This window comes from Rhincodon typus, chromosome 2 (assembly GCF_021869965.1).
Source record: "Rhincodon typus isolate 14 chromosome 2, sRhiTyp1.1, whole genome shotgun sequence".
Taxonomy (NCBI): Eukaryota; Metazoa; Chordata; class Chondrichthyes; order Orectolobiformes; family Rhincodontidae; genus Rhincodon; species Rhincodon typus.
Genome location: NC_063333.1, coordinates 108,139,217 through 108,147,110, shown reverse-complemented (window position 1 = coordinate 108,147,110; position 7,894 = coordinate 108,139,217). Strand labels below are relative to the sequence as shown.

The 7,894-nt window shown below is 41.3% G+C and overlaps 1 protein-coding gene across 4 annotated transcripts in view; it reads right to left on the bottom strand.

Annotated features, from left to right (window-relative positions):
- The window catches only part of LOC125486480 (F-box/LRR-repeat protein 7-like), a 401,537-nt gene that overhangs the window by 365,553 nt on the left and 28,090 nt on the right, over positions 1-7,894 (bottom strand). The gene's annotated exons all lie outside the window — the stretch shown is intronic.

Genomic DNA, 7,894 nt, shown 5'->3' with positions numbered 1-7,894 from the left:
GGACCCTTCTTCAGAAATTTCTGAAGAAGGGTCCAGACCCGAAACGTCAGCTTTCCTGCTCCTCTGACGCTGCTTGGCCTGCTGTGTTCATCCAGCTCTACACCTTGTTATCTCAGACATTGGTTGGAGTAGTGCACAGTCCCTCAGACAGTAGCCACTCTGTAGGACAGAGTAAAAATCAGATAATCAGAGCGTACAAAAAGAATAGATGAATAATTATGGGTGACTTTAATCTTCATGTTGATTGAGTTAATCATATTGAAAAGAGTCGCTACGCAATTAATTCATAAATTGCATTAGGGACAGTTTCCTGGAACAATGTGTCATTGAGACAACCAGGGAATAGGCTATCTTGGATCTGGTAGTCAGGCAGGATTAGAATAAAAGACCCTCTAGGAAGTAGTAATCATAACACAATAGAATTTAATATTCAGTTTGAGAATAAGATACATGGGTCAGAAACAACTGGGTTTAACTTGAATAAAGGAAATTACAATGAAAAGGGAGGATAGAGTTAGCTAAAGCAAACTGGGTGGATGACTTAGCAGGAAGAACAGTAAGCAAACAGTGGCATGCATTTAAGGAGGCAATTCATAACACTCAGCAAAAATACATCCCAGTGGAGGAGGAAAGATTCTGAGAGAGGGATAAACAAACCATCGCTAACCAAGGAACTAAAAGAGAGTATTAAGTTGAAAGAAAAGGCATATAAGGGAGGCAAAAGTCAATGGTAGCTGCAAAGACTGGGATAAATTCACAATCCAGCAAAAGGAGGACTAAAAAGATAATAAAGACAGAGAAAATAAACTATGAGGGCAAACTAGCGAGGGACATAAACACAGAAAATAAGAGCTTCTTTAAATTTATAAAATGGAAAGAGAGAGGTTAAAGTGAACATAGGCCACTTAGAAAATGAATCTAAGGAGATGCTTATGGGAACAAGAAAATGACAGGGGAGTTAAACAAATATTTTACATTTTTAATAGTGGAAGATACTGTGAACATTTCATTGATACAAAAGAATATGGGGACGCATTAAGTACTAGCACCATCACTATCACTATAAAAGTAAAATTAGACAAATTATTGAGCTAAAGGCAAGTAAATCCCCTGGACTTAATGGCTTGTATCCTAGGATCCTAAAAAGGCAGCTCGAGATTGTGGATGCATCCATTGCAATTTTCCAAAAATTGTTGGATTCTGGCAAAGTACCAGAAGGTTGGAAAACATGACACCTCTACTCAAAAAGGGAGTGAGGCAAAAAGTGAGTAACTATAGGCCAAAGAACCTAACATCTATTATTGGAAAAGTATTGAAATCAATTATTAAGGAAGTAATAGCAGAATATATGGAAAATGTTAATCACGGCTTCATGAAAGGGAAATCGGATCTGACTAATTTCTTAAGAGTTTTTCAAACAAGTCCAACCCAAGTGGATAGAGGGAAAACAACAGATGAATTGTATTTGGACTTCCGAGGTGTTCAACAAGTCATTCATAAAAACTTAAGTCATAAGAACCCATGGTGTTGGTGGTATTATATTGGCGTTGATAAAGAATTGGCTAAGGGCCAGGAAACAGCAAGTGGGGATGAAGGATTCTTTTTCAGGTTGGCAACCTATGATTGATGGGGTTCTATAAGGATCACTGCTGGTACTGCAACTGTTTATGATTATATACTAATGTCTTGGAAGAAGGAAGTGAATGTATTGTAGCCACATTTGCTCACAACACAAAAATTGGTGGAAAGGTAAGTTTTAAGAGGGTCACAAACAGTTTACAGAGATATTGATATGAAAAGTAAATTGAGCAAAAAGTTGGAAAATGGAGTATAACATGGGAAATGTGAAGTTGTTCATTTAGAAGAGAGAACAAAAAGATTATTTAATTGGAGAAAAACTACAGAAAGTTGCAACACAAACGGACTTGGGTGTACTTTGAATGAAACACAAAAGCTATCACACAGATGCGGCAGGTAATCAGGAAGGCTAATGGAACATGGGTCCTTATTTCAAGGGGGTGGGAGTATAAGAGTAGATACATAGAATCCCTATAGTGAAGAAATAGGCCATTTGACCCATCAATTCTGCACCAATTCTCCAAATAGCATCCCAAAAACTCCACCCTATCCCTTTAACCCTGCACTTACCATGGCTAATCAACCCTAGCCTGCACATTCCTACAGAAGCATGGAATCCCTATAATGTGGAAGTAGGCTATTTGGCCCACTTAGTTCATACCAACCCTCTTAAGAATATCCCATCCAGACCCACTCCCCCTTACACTATCCCTATAGCCCAACATTTCCCATGGATAATCTACCTAGCCTACACATCCCTCTATGGATAATTTAACATGGCCAATCTACCTAATCTTCACGTCTCTGGACTCTGGGAGGAATATGGAGTAGCCAGTGGAAACCCACGCAGATACGACAAGAACATGCAAACTCCACACAGAAGGTCATCTAAGGCTGGAACTAAATATGGATCTCTGGCACTGTGAGGCAGCAGTGCTAAGCACTAAGCCACTGTGCTGCCATAGGAAGGTTTCACTGCAACCGTACATGAACCACTGTGAGCAGTTTTAGTCCCCTTGTTTAAGGGAAAGATATCAATTCATTAGAGGAAGTTCAGAGAAGTTCATGTGGATGATCCCTAGTATGGAGAGATTGTCTAATGAGCAAAGGCTAATGAGGTTGGGTCACTACTCACTGGAGCTTTGAAGAATGAAAAAGTAATCTCAGTGAAACATACATAGGGGCTTGAAAAGATAAAAGCCGAGATGATGTTTCCCTCATGGAACACTGTCAAGGATCAGCAGGCATAGTCCCAGAATACAGAGACACCAATTTAAGAGTGAGATGAGGAGGAATTTCTTCTTAGAGGACCGAGTGTCTGACAGCCGTGCCGGCAGAGTCCTTTCCACAGAGTCATACAGCATGGAAACAGGCCCTTTGGTCAAATGCATCCGTAAATTAATCTAGTCCCATTTTCCAGCATTTGGCCCATATCCCTCTAAAGCCTTCCTATTCATATACCCATCCAGATACCTTTTAAATGTTGCCATTGTACCAGCTTCCACCACTTCCTCTGGCAGCTTGCTCCATATATGCACCACTCCATTAAAAAACTGCCCCTTAACTCTCTTTTAAATCTTTCCCCTCTCACCTTAAACCTGTGCTCTCCAGTTTTGGAATCCACTACCCTAGGGAAAAGACCTTGGCTTTTCACCCTTTCCAATGCTCTCATGATTTTATAAACCTCTATAAGGTCACCCCTCAGCCTTCAATGCTCCAAGGAAATTAGCCTCCACCTACTCAGCCTCTGCCTATAGCACAAACTCGCCAACCATGGCAACGTCCTTGTAAATCTTCTTTGAACCCTTTCAAGTTTCACAACATCCTTCCAATAGCAGGGAGACCAGAATTGCATGCAGTATTCCAAAAGTGGCCTTACCAATGTCCAGTATAGCAACATGTCCTCCCAAGTCCTACACTCAATGCACTGGCCAATAAAGGCAAGCATACCAAACGTCTTCTTCAATATCCTATCTATCTGCAACTCCACTTTTAAGGAAGTATGAACTTGCACACCAAAGTGCTGTTCAGCAACACTCCTCAAGACTTTACCACTAAGTGTGTAAGTCCTGCTCTGATTTGCCTTTATAAAATGCAGCATCTTACATTTATCAGAATTAAACTCCCTCTGCCACTCATTGGCCCATCTGATCAAGATCCTGTTGTACACTGCGGTAACCTTCTTCGTTGTCCACTATACCTCCAATTTTGGTGTCACCTGCAAACTTACTAACCATACCTCCTAACTTCACATCCAAATCATTTATATAAGTGACGAAAAGCAGTGGACCCAGCACCGATCATTGTGGCACACCAGTGGTCACAGGCCTCCAGTCTGAAAAGCAACCCCTCCTCCCTTTGTCTTCTACCTTCAAGGTAGTTCTGTATCCAAATGGCTAGTTCTCCTTGTATTCCACATGATCTAACTTTGCTAACCAATCTACCATGAGGAACCTTGTTGAACACCTTACTGAAGTCCATATAGATCACACCCACCTTTCTGCCCTCAATCCTCTTCGTTACTGCTTCAAAAGACTCAATCAAGTTAGTGAGACATGATTTCCAACGCACAAAGCCATGTTGACTATCCCTAATCAGTCCTTGCCTTTCCAATTACATGTAAGTCCTGTCCCTCAGGATTCTCTCCAACAACTTGCCCATCACCACTGTCAGGCACACTGGTCTACAGTTCCCTGGCTTTTCCTTACTACCTTACTTAAAAAGCGGCACATTAGCCAACCTCCAGGTCTTCCAGCACCTCACTTGTGGCTATCTATGATATAAATACCTCAGCAAGGGGCCCACCAATCACTTGCCTAGCTTTCCATGGAGTTCTGGGGTACACCTGATCAGGTCCTGGGGATAGGCTGAGATGGATACATTCTTGATCAGTAGGGGAATCAATAGTTATGAGGAAAGGGTGGGAAAGTGAACGAGGAATTTTGGATCAGCCATGAGCCTACTGAATGGTGGAGCAAGCTCGAGGGGCCAAACAGCCTTCTCCTGTTCCTTATGGTTTTATGGTCTTATAGAGTCACACGTAGCCCACAGCGGGTAAGGACAACAGATTTACTTTCCAGTTGTATCATGGTTATAGTCCAACAGGTTTATTTGAAATCACAAGCTTTCAGAGTGTAGCCCCTTTGTCATGTGCAGTGAGAAGTGGGCACACAGACACAGTTTATAGAGAGATGAAGGGCAGAGAGCTCAAAGGATCATACAACTAGTGTGATTGAAGTGAACAAACCTAAAATGGCTGACTGACTGCTTCCTGTTGAATCTTTAATCATTCATACATTCCTGCATTCTAGAAATTGCAGAAACAGCGTATGGAGAACTCTGATAGAAATTCCAGAATCTGTTTCAAGCCACTGCCCCAAGATAATTAAAGGTTTCATCAGTGACTGCCTAACTTTCCAAACTTTAAACAGGCAGAGCAATAGGAAAATACAGTAGGTGACATCTCAGGTCAGACACTGAATTGCAGGTGTGAAGCCTTGGGCAGAATCTGTCTCAGAGTTTTAACCTGGAATCAGGCTGGTTTTATTCTGAAAGTAGGAATTTATAAAATGCCACACCGACTGACTGACTAGGACTATGACTATGACTATGACAATGACTACAAATTGTGTGTATCTTGAACAAAACAGAACGTATCTGCAAATAAACAAACATCTTGGATGAAATGATTCACCCCATATGTTCATGTGTGTGTGCGTGTAAGAGAGTGAGAGTGACAGAGCAAGAGTACACGAGCACACGCGAGAGACAGTGTAATAAGTAATCCAAAATTGTACAAAACTAATTAAGGTAGAGAGATCATAAAAATTTATCAAGTGATGCTGTCAAAACAGGACAGTAAGGAAGCTTTTACAGATACATAAATCGGGTCACCTCTAGCGTGACACGAACCCAAGATCACAGTTGAGGCCGTCTTATGGGTACGGAATTTGGCCATCAGATTCTGCTTGGCGATTCTGCGTTGTTGGGTATCTTGAAGTCTGCCTTGGTGGATGCCTACCTGAAGATCGGAAGCTGAATGCCCTTGACCGCTGAAGTGTTTCCCGACTGGGAGGGAACACTCATGTCTAGCGATTGTTGCGCAGTGTCTATTCATCCGTTGTTGTAGTGTCTGCATGGTCTCGCCAATAACCACACCTCAGACCATCCTTGCCTGCAGCATATGAAATAGACAACACTGGCCGAGTAACACAAGTATCTGTCGTGTACATGGTGGGTGGTGCTCCCACATGTGATGTTAGCATCCATGTTGATGATCTGACATGGCAGGCTCACGTGGTGCTGTGGTCAGTGGTGTCCTGAAGGCTGGATAGTTTGCTCCAAACAATGTTCTGTTTAAGGATTAAAAATACACGACACCAGGTTATAGTCCAACAGGTTTATTTGAAAACTCTAGCTTTCAGAGTGATGCTCCTTCATCAAGTGTGGTGAGAGAGGCATCAAGATACAGAATTTATAAGTAAATGATCAAAAGATCATACAACTGATGCAAATGTATTGAATACACCTAAAATTGCTGACTGACCATCAACATAGACATCAAGTTTCTACAGAAATGCAAGAAAGCAGACAAGATCCCAAAAGGACCACAAATCACAAACCCACTCAAGTTGATCAACTGATAAAACCTTTAGTTATCTCAGGGCAGTAGCTTGAAAGAAATGCTGGGATTTGCATTTTAACCAATCGAAATCTGCATCTCCTTTCCAACAGATTAAAGATTTAAAAGGAGGGAGTCAGCCAGCCATTTTAGGTTTCTTCAACACATTTGCATCAGTTGTATGATCTTTTGATCTTTTACTTATAAAATCTGTGTCTTGATGCCTCTCTCACTACACTTGATGAAGGAGCAGCACTCAAAGCTAGTATTTTCAAATAAACCTATTGGACTATAACCTGGTGTCATGTGATTTTTGACCTTGTCCAACCCTGTCCAACACGGGCACCTCATGTTTAAGGTTTGGAGGTTGTTTGAAGGTGAGGCGGCATAGGGAAGATCTTGGCAAGATGCTCATCGTCATCGATAACGTATTGAAGGCTGCGAAGAACATGGCGTAGTTTCTCCGCTCCAGGGAAGTACTAGCTGACAAAGGATACTCTATCGGTCATTTCCTGTTTCTGTCTTCGGAGGAGGTTGTTGTGGTTTTTCGCTGTGGCACGTTGGAACTGGCGATCAATGAGTTGAGTACTGTATCCATTCTTATGAGTCATCCTTCAAAACCTTCAGGTGTCTGTCATATTCCTGATCAGAGCAGATCCTGTGTATGCGCAGGGCTTGTCCATAGGGGATGGGTTTTTTTTTAAAAACATGCTTAGGGTGGAAGCTAGAGAAGTACAGCATTGTGAGGTTATCCGTGACCTTGCGGTAGAGTGGAGATACTGAGGAGTCCACCCTTGTCCAACAACGGCACCTCCACATCACTTGTATCATAATCAACATTGCCAACATCAGCAATTTTTCAGTACAAGATATATTAATCAATTGAATTCAGCTTGTAGTAGAATTTAAACCTTTCATTCCTCTAATCTCCTGAGACTATTGGCCCAATTTAAATCAATACTGGGTACAGTGATCATTGTGAATAATATTTAAAGCTAAATAACAAAGAACAATCAAAGCAGAACTTCTCAACCTGAAGTTATTAACTTCAATGAAATAAAATGGATTTAGCCAGAGTAAAGTGGAAACAAAGACTTGAAAAGGAAAAATTGTAATAAAACAACGGATGATCTTGAAGGAGGCATTCCAGATTTAGGCGAAGTACATTCCAAAAAAGGGCAAATGATACGGCAAACTAAGTCAGGGCTCATGGACGATAAGGGAGTTAGAAATATGATGAAACGAAAGAAACAGCAATATTATGCACATCAGCTTAATTCTTCAAGTGAGAACCAGGCTAAATGCAAGAAGTTGAGAGGGGAAGATTTGAAGAGGAAAATAACACTGGCAAACAGAATATATGAAGAGCAGTTAAGATTAAAGGGAATCAAAACTCTTCTACCAGCACCAGAAGAGGAAAATAATAAGGTGAAAATTGAATAGAAGGCTGCACAGGAAAGGCTGGTTAGGGCTTGAGTGAATAAGTTACTTGGTCTGGATGGCCTGCATCTGAAGTTATGAATTCAATCAAGTTTGTTTGGCATGACTTCCCTCTGACAAAGCCACGTTGAGTCTCCCTGCTCAAACCTTTCTTCTCCAAATGGAGACTACTTTTCTTGTTCACTATTTTCTCCAATAGTTTCCCTACCACTGATCTAAGATTCACTGATCTAAGATTCACTGATCTAAGATTCA